The sequence below is a fragment of the Notechis scutatus genome, chromosome 2 (assembly GCF_049901735.1).
Source record: "Notechis scutatus isolate UNSWTSFEM ecotype Mainland chromosome 2, rNotScu1.2, whole genome shotgun sequence".
NCBI classification, from domain to species: domain Eukaryota; kingdom Metazoa; phylum Chordata; class Lepidosauria; order Squamata; family Elapidae; genus Notechis; species Notechis scutatus.
The window spans coordinates 169,849,932-169,864,554 of NC_142010.1; the positions used below are offsets into that span (position 1 = coordinate 169,849,932).

The 14,623-nt window shown below is 41.8% G+C and overlaps 1 long non-coding RNA gene across 1 annotated transcript in view; it reads right to left on the reverse strand.

The window, feature by feature from the left end:
- LOC148132408 (uncharacterized) overlaps positions 1 to 14,623 on the reverse strand; it is a 251,800-nt gene that overhangs the window by 138,872 nt on the left and 98,305 nt on the right. The window lies entirely within an intron of this gene.

Genomic DNA, 14,623 nt, shown 5'->3' on the forward strand with positions numbered 1-14,623 from the left:
ATGTTTAGCAAAAGTTGATGCAAAAGACTAATTAATTCATTCCTTAAACTTGCACAATGAACTTAAACTTGAAACTGCATTCAAGAAGGGCATTATCATTCATTTACAAACACTGCTTCTCTTATTCAAAAAATAACCTAAATGTTGGTCTGTATATTGCTTTTCATCAGCTAAAATGTACAACTTAGGACAGGGAACATGTAGCCTTCCACATTATTATTAGTATTCCAGACCTTTACTAATACGGTAAGTATGCTTGCTGCGTCCATTGGTCCAGATGCCACAACAAACTGTAGCTAGTGCATAAAACCTGAATCCTATGCAGGGTGATTCATATAACAAGAATGTGTTTTTTCTGTTAAATCTGAATCAGACTTGCAAGCATTTGTTTTGTATTAGTAATACATTTTTGTAAATTCAGAAGTTTGAAAAAGATTTAAAAAGTTTTCTAGTTTATAAGCCCCAGATAAACCCAGTCACACTTCCTGAGGCAAATCAGTTTTAGGGTACAAAGGTTCAATGTATGTAAAAGAGAGATGAAAGTTAATTTTTAATCATGGATATGGTATAATTAAATGCCTCCTGGCAAGCATGTGGCTCAGCTGGAATAGTAAAAAATAGATAAGAATGCTAGCTTATAGTTTTTTATAGATGCAGTAAGGATGATGTTAAACTGGGAGAATGGAATAAAACAGAGGTCTCAAACTCGCGTCGTCATGGCATCACGTGACATATTGGGACTTTCCCCCCCTTCGCTAAACAGGGCATGGGCATGGTTAGTGCGTGACACATCCGGCCTACAGGCTGCAAGTTTGACAACCCTGGGCTAAAAGAACATGTTTTGCTTCTTAAAGGGTTATTTTTGCTACATTCTTGTTATCAGAAGTCAGAGCAGCAGAATTTAATGTGTGAAATAAAAAACTTCCCAAGTATACTAAGTCAGTCACATACTGCAGGCATCCCTAAGCTGGTTTAAGGGCAAGCAACAGTACGTTGCTTTTGACACCTTAGAAAGAAACTGGTGCTGTGAAAATATGGCATATTAACACGCCTCCATAAAACAGCAAGGATGATCCAGAGGCAAAGACTCACAGCTCAGCACTATGCCTGAGCTAACAGCTTCTCCGGACAAAATAAAGCCATGAAATTGTCCGTACTATGAGCTCTAGGAAGCAACTTCCCACAAGGAAGTCCACAAGGTCTGGAGGGATTCTGCAGGTGACCTACAAGTAGAGCACCATGATCTGCAGAAGAGGACATCATTCTCACAGCCTCACTAAAATTTTCTAAAGCACATTTAAATTTAAAGTACAAGGAGACCTTCAAAGTAGCAAAATACCTGATGCTATCTGGGTGAGTGTACCTACAATCCAGGAAAGACTAATATAATTACAATTAGTTTGGGAATAAGAGCAGAGGTGGTATTCAGCAGGTTCTGACCAGTTCTGGAGAACCGGTAGAGGAAATTTTGAGTAGTTCGGAGAACTGGCAAATACTACCTCTGACTGGAGATTTTACAGTATCCTTCCCCTGCCATGCCCACCAAGCCATGCCCACAGAACTGGTAGTAAAAAAACATGAATCCCACCACTGAATAAGAGCCCAAGTTGTTGGATGCATGAATTGGGTAAAGTATGTGTGAATGTATAGACATTCTGACTCGATGTGCAAGGGAATATGCATAGATGAGAGAGAAAGAGATGTTCAGAAAAGGAGAACATTCAAAAAGGGTTGAAATGAGGCATCCTTAATGCTCTTTGAACTTGGTTGTTGTTGTTTTTTTGCAGATGTTTCATTACCTAAACTAATAACATCACCAGAGCACTGATGAACAACTGGGCCAGTTGTTTTCAGACAGGTATTAAATGTGTTAGAATTGGATATAAAGAAATCAGACCTCCAGCAACTTTTATCAGTATGAACAGCAGCAGTTTGTCAGTTAACACAGATCCCACACTCTTGAATGATGGTGAATTTGGCAAATTGGCAGAGGAACCACTGCCTTGGTGGCTGCTCCAAAGTAAACAATCATCAGTGTTCATTTGAGCTTGCAAATGCAGCCAAAAGTTGTTGCAATAAATGGTGCATGTGCTACTACAAACTACTATATTTAGTATTGTGTGGCATTTTCCTTTTTTCCCCCAACAGTTTGATTTCACTTTACCAGAAAGACCCTCTCCCTCTCCCCAGGGGTCTATTAGAACGGACAGAAATGGTTGTGTATATATAATTTATGACACTTCAGCACCCCAAGAAGGGAGTATACACAATGCTTACAACAAATATTCCTGTTGGGTGCCACCAAGGATGTAAGAGATTTGTGGAAATGAGCGGTAGTCTTTGCTACTGTATCTATGAGAGCAGCAATGTAGCGTCCAGCCATTCTTTTTCTCTGCTGAAGTATTTTTCCTCATAGATCCATTGTTTCTTTGATTCATTTTTCCATTTCCTGCCTTCTTATGACTGGATACACATGGTTTTTAACCCAAAATGTGATTTGCCAGTTTTGGCTTAAAACATCGTGTGATCCTAATTAGATTTGTAAACTATGTTACAAATGGTTAAGTCACCTATATATCTTTATGGGTCAGTGTATAGTCCAGCCAACCATGCACACATAACCTTCTTATTTCCATCTATCACCTTGGTTGCTATGGAAAGTCCTAGTAGCAGAGAACTGGTCCTCTCCAGCCCTGTTGTTATATAGCTCTCCATTAAGTTTTAGAGTTCAGTTTCTGCAAAACTCAAATGACAATTGCCTCATGTCATACTACACATGCAATTGCAGGTAAACCCCTGAATTTGGTGAAAGTATCTCACAAAGCGAGAAAATAATGGCATCAGTGGTCCCACTGGGGTGTAATAAATACAGTTCACATCATGCAAACAGAGGCATAGGTCATTATAATTATCTTCATTCTTACATTTCTAATGTTCCTCAAGATGGAGTGACTGACACACAGAAAAATACTGATGGATTATATTTTTATTCTGGCCTAAATACCATCGACATACATTTCTGGACATGCTGCTGTTCATAACATCATTGATGACTAATGTTTAACAACTCCTCCCATTTAACCTCATTCTTGGGTGTTGTATGAACAGCAATATATCATACTGTACTCATATTAGTGAACTCAAACCAGAGTTTGTGGTTGTTTTTTAGAAGATGTCTTTTTTTAAAAGAAATTCTGTCAATGTCAGAAGCAAAATAAAAAATAAAAAAAAAAAAACAGTTCTATCTTCCAGCCTACAAATGTCTACTGCATGGAAGGAAATGCAAAACAGATAAACAGGCAGTTCAGAGAGTCCAAAGCTGAGTTAAAATGCTTGAACTGGCAAAAAAATTATAAAAGCATAATGTCCCTGCTGCCAATTCCTATCCTGCTTCTGTTCTAGTATCCAGTTGGATGATTTCAAGGCACGTTAAACAAAGCTATTCCGAATAACACCAGGAACAAGAAATCACCCACTGGGTTTATGCATCTTTCCAAATTCACCACTGATACAAACCCACTGACTAAGGGGCTTCTGCATGTGAAGTTTGAAATAGAGTACATCCTGCACAAATCAAGTCATAGCCTAAACCTGGTACTCTCCAAGGATGCTCTCATTAAGGATGCTCAGTACAAAGAGAGAGTCCATTCTTTCAAAACATTCCATCTCAAAGCTTGCCAGAGAGCTAATGCACAGTTAATGCTAATACCTTCTGGAAGGCAGTGGGTACAGCCAAAGAGTGCTGCTTTTTCAAACCTTCCAGCAAAACAGCCAGAGGTTGAGGCATCCCTTATGCTCTGACTTGCAAGCGTACCTATTTGCTCAATAGGCCTGCAATTACAATGTAATGGGTCAACAATTAAATACGATGCTGAGGGTTTTATTCCAAATATATGCAGTGTTTCTGCTTTTATTCCTAGTATTCACAATACCTCTGGTCTAGGATGGCTGGATATATAGAGAAAAAGCTGGTATTTTTAAATGGTTGATATTCTGAAAGAGAGCTCCTCTGTCAGTCTACCAATTACTTGCTAAAAAGTAGACTCTAGAAATGATCATGTGGGACCCACAAAATCGGTTTTTTCCCAATCTGCTACCTTCTAGATGTGTTGGATTACAACTGTTTAAACTGATCCATGTGGCAAATTTTATACTGCTGTTTTTTCCAGAACCCACAGGGAACAAAAATTAGCATCAAATATATCCAACTTCCTGGTTATTTCATTAAGTCACCCCATGACCTTATTCCAAAGATCAGATCATGAGCTCTTATAATTCCAAACTTTTTAATAATAAACCAATCATTCAGTAAGGGCAATTGTGTTTGTAAGTCAATAAAATATTTTTGCTCACTCCCAACTGATGTTGACAAAATCAGAAATAAGTGAACAAAACAATGCCATTTGAACAAGTTTTGAATGCTCGTGTTTCCAGATTACCTTTTTCAAAACAGAAAACTTCTGCAAGGTTTGGTCAGGAGAACCAAATTCTCCCCTTCCCCCAACAACTGTACCCCCTATTGAAGATTGCTTCAGAGGGGAGACATATCTGCAGTGTACTAAAAGAGTTCTGTAAAGAAAATACATGTGGAGTAAACAGGATTTGAATAAGTGCACCTGGTTTCTCATGACAGCCCAACCAGTCCAAAATTCCTGAATACGGTGTCCCCACATGTGATGGGATTATAGTTCTTAAAAGTGTCAGTTTCTAGCACGTCTGAAAGATGACACATTGAATTTTGTTATCTATATCAGGGGTGTCCAACCTTGGCAACTTTAAGGCTTGTGGACTTCAACTCCCAGAATTCCTCAGCCAGCTTAAAAGTTGCCAAGGTTGGAGATCTTTGCACTCTGAGTTTTGTTTTTTTTTCATATTTCTGTAAACAGGAATTGCACAGAAGAAACTGGGGTTCAATTTCACAAGATCTCTCTCTGGGTGGCATGTTCTCATTCTTTATTAGTGATTGTTCTCTGCTGGTTCTGTTCAGAATTGTTCCGGAGCAAACATGTTTGCTGGCATATTCAGAAGTTTGAAAACTTTGTTCTTAGCGCAATATACTATTAATGAAGTTGCAGCAAGAATGGATTTGGCATTGTATCAAAAAACCCTTTATTGATCTAATAAAACAAGATTGAAATGTATTATGAAGCACAAAAACTAAAAGTCTAAATAACTCATAAATGCAATATCATGGTTTGCTAATGCCACATGCAAGAGATAATTAAAATTGCATGATCAGGAGAAATTCAGTCAGTGGTCTTAGATAAGATCCTATATTTTGGATAGCAAGTCCTCAGAATTAAACCCAGATTTGTTTATGTCATTTGGCACATTGCCAACATGTCATTAGCACATACTATCAAGCTTCACACCCAAGTAGGCAATAAATCATAAATATGTATAAACTTATTCTGTAATGTGATTCTCAGCTAGACTTGGCAGACAACTCCCAAACATGACTCGGCTAGTGTAGGATCTGTATTGCAAAAAAAAGCAGGAAACAAAAAGCTTTAACATTGCATTGATTACCTACAGCAGTGTAAAACCACCAAGCCTTATATACTAATGCTCCAACATTTAAAATCAACATTTCTTTTTGTCTTTTCATATTAATGGATGTTTAGCTATTGATAGCCTTGAGTGTCTGAGATACCTTTATTTTTATATGGATACATTGGTTATAGCCTGATAATCTTTGGAGATATTCTAACCATATGGATCCTATCCAAGTCAACTGTATAGAAGAAGACAGTGTGAACAAATGATGATACTGAAGATCATTTTCAAAGTTTCATATCATAAGTGCAAGGAATACTGTAGGCCCTGGGCGCTCTTTAAGTATGGTTGCATGCTTGCAGATTTTCACTGTCTGATTAAATAACACCATCAGTGGTAATGAGTGTGGGGCTTGCTCCCTGTTTATATATGGTAGCTTGCCTTGCCAGTATTGGGGGGATGTGGTTTTCTCATTGGTAGTTCCTTGATGTGGGTATTGTTTTCTGCTTGAATGTTTGTCTTGAGTTAATCCCTGCTTAGGAATAGGCTGCTATGGCAGATATATTCTGGTCTTTTTGTTTCCTTCTTAGCTTTTTTATTGTTTCTTCTCAATAGTGTGTAAACGTGATTTATCTTTATTGATGGCTGATTTGTCAAAATGCCAAGCTTTCAGGAATTCCCCAGTGTTTTTGGAATTATCCTGCAAGCTAAGTATTTATACAAAAATAGAAGTTAAAGAGCAATGCTATCAAATATATAACAGCAGGAAAGGATTACATTTTTTTTTAACAAGAAATATGTTCTAAAGGGTTAAGTGGGTGGTGGAAACAACCTCCTGGAATTCATATTTAAAATTTTCCTTTGCACTTTCTTATAAGCCAGTTTTATAACAAAGCCTACTATATTTGATGTATTAATTTAGTTAAGATATAACATAGCACGTTGCTAAATTAATAAATTCAGGACACTTGACCAGAACTTAAGAAAACCCTTCAAACTCCACAATAAAAAAGAAATATTAAAAGCAGTGCCATTCATTTGATTATTGAAGTTAGCTATCAGAAATAATTTTATTACATTTAATTAGAAAATAAAAAATAGAACAACTTTTGCTCTTGAAGGTATAATGGAATTGAACAATGATCTTCCCCAACTTTCTAAAGATTAATAGTGACTTTTGTTAACCAACCCATTTTCTATATAGTTTCCTATTATTGGGTTAAATGGGCTTTGGAGGTCTGTTTCAGCCCTAAAATTAATAAACTAAAACATAAACTAAAATGAAGATAAAGGGAAACAAGTATCTGTCATTGTTTGGGATGACATGAATACACTTTCATCACCACTCTATTCGGCTTTAATGCCAGTCTTGACCACCCCAATGCCAGGGCGATATTGAATCCTGCTTATTATTAAAGGTTTTAGTTGTGCTTCCTACTCAGGGACAACTTTGCAAATAGAGTTAATGAAGCAGAAGAATTCTGTTAACTAAAACTGATGGCATGACCCCTGCCAATGTGCCAATCAGAATTTGATTTTCTGAACCAGTAACTTGACCCTGTCCAAGTAATGGGAAAACATGGAAAGTGGGATGGTGTCAGCATCTGAAGCTGTTGAGCAAGTTATTAAATTGCTATGTGCTACTTAAGCACTATCGCCAGACACACAGGAATCCATCACAGAAGGAAAAAGCCCATCAGGTCACCAGGCTTATTCATTTGAATTAGGGTATGCAAGTCCTCTCCTCTGTAAATAAATTGTTCATTCAAAAGAGCATACCTCTTTTTCTATTTTATTCCATGAAAGGAATGCTTAGCAGTCATCCCTCACTATTAGCAACCCTTTTTTCTGAGTATTCAAATGGATTTTATTTAAATGAACAGCTTTTTTGTATGTATCTTCCAGTTGATTCCTGGCCACTGCCTGGGCAAATCCCTGCAGTTTTCTTGGCAAGATTTTCAGGAGTATTTTGCCATTGCTTCCTTCCTAGGGCTGAGAGAAAACAAGTGGCCCAAAATCACTCAGCTGGCTTCATGCCTAAGGTAGTATTAGATCTTACAGTCTCCTGGTTTCTAACCTGATGGCTTAATCGTGACACCAAATTGACTCTCACAAATGAACTGTTAGCAAGTTAAAACTCTAAAATCACTTATTGGTTGCAAAATTTTGTGTGCTATTTGTAAAGTTGAGAGGTAGTAAGATGACTTCCAAGGAAAAAGCCTGAGTAACTTTGATATACCCAGATTAAAATATATGGATGTCTATCACTGCATATAATGGTTATTTTATTTGATACTAGTCTAAATCCACAATAAAGTTTGGATGTATTTATTTATTCACTTATTATTCATATGCCACAGAGGAGAACAGCGATTTTGAGATTAATCTATCAAATCACTTTACTCTATTGCAACATTTGGAAGAAATGAATATTACAGACCAAAATGAGCAAATAGTCAAAAACATCCTTGAATTTGCTACATCTATAGCACCATTGGAAGAACACTTTATACAGTCAAAAATCTCTGATGAAACTATTGATTTAATGAAACATGATGGACAATGAAGAATACTGGAAGTTTTACTAATAAACTGGAGTACGTTGAACTTAAGACCATAAGAAAACGTATCCAAGAAGAAACACATCAGTTTATCATGAAGCTTGTGAAAAAGGCAATTGAAGAAAACAGAAGGATTAATAGTTCAAAATGTAAGCTTATAAATTCAAGAAAGAAGGTTTTTGCATTAAAATGGGAATATGGCTCTGTGTGTAGAACAAGACAGGAAATGTTAGAAATAATTGGAAAATTCTATTCAGAGCTATACAATGATCAATATCACTCAAAAGTAACAACACCCATGAAAGAGGAAATGCCAGATATCCTAGCAAAGGAAGTAGCAAGTGCTATACAATCAATAAAAAATGGCAAATCTTCAGGAAATGATTGTGTTACAGTTGAAATGCTGAAAGCTGGTGGTCACAGTTTACACAAGATACTAGCAAAACTATACTTGAGATGTCTTAAAGAAGAAAAACTACCCCATGCATGGAATGCTGAAGTGATTCTTATGCACAAGAAAGGGACTCAAGATGATCGAAAGAACTATCGCCCAATAAAGCTTCTTTCAGTCATCTACAAGTTTTTCACCAAGATAATAGCAAAAAGAATATTGAGAACATTAAATGATGCACAGCCAAAGGAGCAGGAAGGGTATTAGAAGTGGCTACAGCACAATGGATCATATCTAGGTTGTTCAGCAAGTTATTGAAAGGCACAACAAGTACACCATGCCTCTGTGCATGGCTTTCATTGACTATGAAAAGGCGTTTGACTCAGTATTCCAGCAAGCAATAATTAAGACATCACTAAACCAAGGCACAGACACTGCTTACATAAACTTACTACAATCAATATATGAAAAAAAAACAATGGCAACAATTTGCTTTAATGATCTTAAAGTGAAAATCAACATAAAATAGGTGTACAGCTATACTTGAGATACCTATGTTCTCACAAGACCCAGAAAGAGCTACAAGGCTTGCACAAGGCAGGAAAATTATTTGGCTTAAAAATAAACCTGAAAAAGAGCCAGGCTATTTTTAATAAATTCACCAAAGAAAGAAAACAAATTATATCTGGAGAAGAACTAGACGTAGTAGACTACTACATATACCTTGGCCAACAGATCTCAATGGAAGGTGATACAATAAAGGAAATTGAATGATTTGTTTAATGTGGTTGGCAGGCATTCAGCAAACTAAGCATAATTTTCAAGAACAACCTACCCCTATGCTTGAAGATAAAAATTTCCAATCAGTGTGTGTTACCTGCTCTAACATATGCCAGTGAAACATGGACACTAACCTCACAATCTATTTCAAAAGCTAAGAGTGGTGCAAAGAGCCATGGAAAAATACATGCTTGGCATTACAAGAAAAAATAGAAAACCTGTACATGGATTGGAGAACAAATAAAAGTATATGATATAATCAAGAAAGTAAAATAATTTAAATGGAAATGGGCTGGTCACATAGAAGAAGAATTGATGGGAGGCAGACCAAGGCAGTCATAGAATGGATCCCATTGATAAGAAGCATTCACAAAAGAAACCTAAAATAAGATGGATCGATGACATCACTAAGTATTGCAGGCCCAATTGGCAAAAGAAAGCTCAGGACTGTATTGGTTAGAAACATGCAAAAGAGACCTTCATTCTGCATTGGATAGACAATGGCTAAAATGACGATATGCCATGAAATCCAGCATGGCTCAGAACACAACAAAAAACAGTGGAATATTTAAATAGAAACCATCATAAACAAAGGAAAAGCTCCCAACAACAGTTACAATATTCAATCCATCGCAGGACAGCCAACATTGTAGTCTGGAGGGAATCTGTCTCCAGGAAAAAGACTTGCTAAGGACAAAGAAATTGTAATTGATTTGTTCCCTTTTCTGTGCAGGGATTGATGGTCTTATTTTCTGCACAATTTTTATGATGGAAATCACTCAACCTTTTCTCGCTGTGGCCAGAGCTTTTTAATGACTGTTGATATTTGTACAGTATTCTGTACTTACTGAAATTACAGATATCCAAGTAAAACTAATTTCAGGCCCCTTTGATCCTTTGGAGTAAAATTGCATTAAATAATTGCATCGAAGTATCAGATTGGAAACAAAACACCATAGTGGGTAGCTACTGATCTTGGTTTTTAGATCCTACTTTTTTTTAAAGTGTATCTACAGTAAAAGACTTTGTAATGGGTAGCTCATCCATAAGTCATTAGCAGCACATGAGAAAGGTTTTGAGAATGATAAAGCTTTTTAATTCCTTTGAAAGCTGGCTTGGAATTTGTGATAATGGAGAGGCTTTTGTCCAGTTACTAGCTAGAGAGGACAGACAGAGGCATTCCTAATATTCTACCTCATCCATTCCCACCCTCTGTCCATTTTAAAATTGTTAGATCGGGTGCAGATCGGTTCAAAGGAGACGCGAGACCATCTTAGTGATTTCAGCTCTTTATTTAGAATAAGAACAGTCTGAAGAACACAAGCCGCGGCAGCCTTCATATAGGCTGGCTCGTGGCTGGGCGGCCAATGGCAGCGCTTTGAAATTGGCACAGCCAATCGCGGCAGATTCCTAACGCTCCAATCACGGCCGGGGTTTCGACCAATTAGGTCGCTGTCTGTCCGGACCAATCAGTTGCAAGGGTTTGGAGTATGCTAATATAGCACACCCCTCCCCTCTTGGTTTCGTCTGGCGGTGCGTCGTGACGTAGTTGCGCAGGTAGGCGGGGCTTCGTACCTGTCTAGGAGACCTGCGCGGTTCAGTTCTAGTGTGGTCGTCGACCAGTTCGGATGGCTTCTCTGTTGCTCCGGTTCCCAGGGATGGAACCGCCTGGAAGGTTGAGCTGGGCCTTTCTTGGTAGCTCCCTTCCGGTCTACCCAGGCTGGTTGAGTTGCCGCTACTGTTGTTCCCGCCGGATCTTTCCGGGCTGGTTGGGCTGGTTTGGCTGCTCCCTCCCGGTGAAGATTCCGGGGTTTCCTGTTCTGCTGGCCCTGTGTTTACTGGTGAGTAGGACCGATTTATTTGTGGTTTATTTGTTCTGGGTGGGGGTGTTCAGCTTGCGCTAGGGGGGTCCCTCCGGTTCTTTCTTTAATGCTTGCTGTTTCCCCCCCTTCTAGTTTCTTGCTCGGGTGTATGGTTGTTGGTTATTCTTGACCTTAGTTGGTTAATGTGCCATTTCCAGTTTTTCCCGTCGCTTGTCTCTAGTCGGTACGATAAGGAGCCGGTTATTTGGGTGATCGTTGCTGGTATCCAGAGTGGTTCCCCTGACAGGTTTTTCGCGTATACTGCGTCCCCTATGTTAATTTTTCTGTGTTTGCTGGAGGAGCCCGGGGGTTTGTCAGGGTTGTATGTGGGATGCATTCTATCCAGTGTTGACCGTAGTTTCCTGCCCATCATTAGTTCTGCCGGGCTTCTATTTGTGGTTGCGCTGGGTGTGATATGCTGAATGAGGAGCATTTTATTGATTTTGTCCTGTATGTTGGCTGCTTCTATTTTCTGTATGGCTTTCTTCGTGTATTGGACCATGCGTTCCGCCCGTCCGTTCGCCGCTGGATTTGCTGGCACGGTTAACGCATGGCGTATGCCTTGGCCTGCCAGAAAATGTTCAAACGCTAGTGCGGTGAACTGGGGCCCATTGTCCGACACTATTACGTCTGGCAGGCCGTGCGTGGCAAAAAGTTTGCTCAGTTTTTTTATTACTGCCTCCGTTGTGGTAGATTTCATGGTGCTTACCTCCAGCCAGTTGGAGTAAGCGTCTACTGTGATAAGGTACATGTGCCCCTTGGTTGGCCCCACGAAGTCTATGTGAATCCTAGACCACGGGCCTCTTGGCGTTTCCCACTCTTGGATTGGGGCGGCGGGAGGGTTAGGTCTGGTTTCTTGGCATTGTTTGCATTTGGCTACCCAGGTTTCGATTTGTTTATCCATTCCCGGCCACCATGCGTAGCTTCTGGCCAGGCTTTTCATCTTAACCATCCCTGGGTGTCCCTCATGCAGCATCCCCAGCACCCTTTCTTGTAATGTTTCCAGGATTACCACTCTGTCCCCCCACAGTATACAGCCCTTCTCGGTAAAAAGTTCAGTTTATCTGTTTCGGAAGGGTCTGAATAGTTCATCCTTGTCCCCTTCCGGCCACCCTTTTCCAACCCAGCTCAGGACTCGCGCCAGCCACTTGTCTTTATTTGTTTCTCTGGCAATGTCTGGCGCGGTCACTAGTGGGTTGGATATTGTCTCTATTTGCAGTACCTTTGTCGTGGGTGCCGGGTCGTCTTCCAGGTCGGGCAGGGGTGATCGGCTCAGGGCGTCTGCGTGGGCGATGTCCTTCCCGGGTCGGTGTATGAGCTGGTAATTGTATGCTGCTAGGAATTCGGACCACCTTGTCATTCTTGGTGATAGAATGTTCGGTGTGGCCTTATTTCCTGCCAGGATTCCTAGCAGCGGCTTGTGGTCTGTGATGATTGTAAAAGTCCTACCGTAAATGTATTTGTGAAATTTCTTGACGCCGGCAACGACTGCTAGGGCCTCTTTGTCGAGCTGGCTGTAGTTCCGCTCTGGCTTTGAAAGTGTCCTTGACGAGAAGGTGATGGGTGCTTCCCTCCCGTCCGGTAGCTGGTGGCTGAGTATGGCGCTGATCCCAAATGGCGATGCGTCGCATGTTACCGTTAGTGGCAGGGTCTCGCTGTACTGGATTAGTACTGCGTCAGATGTTAGCAGGTTCTTTGTGTTGTTGAAGGCGCTCTCCTCCCGTGCTCCCCAGGTCCAGGTGGCTGTTTTGTCTAACAGCCTATGCAACGGTTCTGCCACGGTCACCTTTTGAGGTAGGAAGACATTGTAAAAGTTTAGCAGTCCCAAGAAAGCCTGTAGTTCCGTTTTGTTTTTGGGTCATGGTGCTTCCCTTATGGCTCTCAGTTTCTTTTCTGTGGGGTGGATCCCTTGTTTGTCTAGGAGGTACCCTAGAAATTCGACCCTCTCAGCCCGTAGCTGGCACTTCCCTTTCTTGACTTTGAGTCCCGAGTCTCTGAATTTCTTCAGTACCTCCCTCAACCGGGCTTCTAGTTGTTTTTCGTTTTCCACGGCCACCAAGACATCGTCAAAATAAGGCACCACCCCCTCTATGCTCTGGAGGAGTCTTTCCATGAGGCTTTGGAAGACCCGGGTGTCACGCTGACTCCAAATTGGAGCCGGTTGCAACGAAAAGCCCCCGGTGTGTTACGATGGTCTGGGCTTCGGTGTTTGTGGCGTCGACCGGCAGTTGCTGGTAGGCTTGCGCCAGGTTGAGCTTTGCGAAAATCCGGCCTCCCCCCCAGTGAGTGCAGAATCTGGCCTCCCCCCCAGTGAGTGCAGAAGGTGCTGCACTACTATGCGCTTTGTTGGAGCGCGTGTTTTAGGGTGGCCTTATAGTCCCCGCAAATTCTCACGGACCCATCTGGCTTGATGGGGGTGACTATGGGGGTCTCCCACCGGGCGTGATTGATTGGTTCCAGTACCCCTTGCGCGATGAGCTTATCTAGCTGCTCATCGATCTTGGGCCTGAGTGCAAATGGCACTCGCCTGGGCTTAAGGCGGATTGGTGCGATGCTCGGGTCTATATTGAAGGAGATAGGGGACCCCCGGTACTTGCCTAGGCTGTCATCGAAGACTTCCCAGAAGTCCTTCACGAGTGCCGCTTCCCAGTCCGCCTCTTCGACATGGTGGATGCCGGTTACCTCGATGCCTAGGGGTGCGAACTACTGCAGTCCCAATAGGCTCGGTCGATCTCAGTCAACGATCGTCAGGGGTAGCACTTCGGTGTGGCCCTTGAAGGTGATTTTGAAATGGCCTCTTCTGACTACAGGGATGCGGTTTCCCTGGTAGTCCTTGAGGGTCAGCGTTTGGTCTTCGAGTTCGTGGCGGCGGATGGTGGGTGCCAGGCGTTTGATGGTGCGCCATGAGACCATGGAGAGGAAGGACCCGGAGTCCACCTCCATGTTGCATGGCTGGTCTTCTATCCCCACCGTCACGTATACCTTCCTGGAGTCGCTTGTGGAGGAATGGCTGATGACGACGGTCTGGTGTGTTTCCTCCCTTTGTCTTGCTTCGTTGAGCCGCCTGTTCCGACCGTCTTGGCTCCAGCAGCTCTCCGTCTAGCGATCTCGGTGTCTGGTGGGGGTGTTCTCTCGCCGTCGAGGGCTGCCATCTCGTCGCCTCGGGCTGTAGTGTTTTTTATTTCTGCACACCTTGGCGATGTGCCCCCATTTCTCGCACTGCCGGCAGATGGCATCGAGGAAACGGCAGTCCGAATGGGGGTGAGTCCGCAGCCGGCGCACTGGAACCTCGACTTACGACCTCGGGGTTCCCGTCACCCTCGTGCTGCTTGCAGGCGGTGAATTTCCTCCTCGTCGTCCTCGGTCTCTGAGAAGGAGTCAATGTCGCCGTGGTGTGTGGTTGTGTCTCGATGGTCGATCTCGGGCCGCTTTTCTGGGTTCGACGTCGCCTCGCCGGTTGCTGGTCGTGGCGTGATGCTCGATTGCCGCATCCGAGCCGCTGATTTCTTGGCCACTTCAGCCGCGGCGACCTC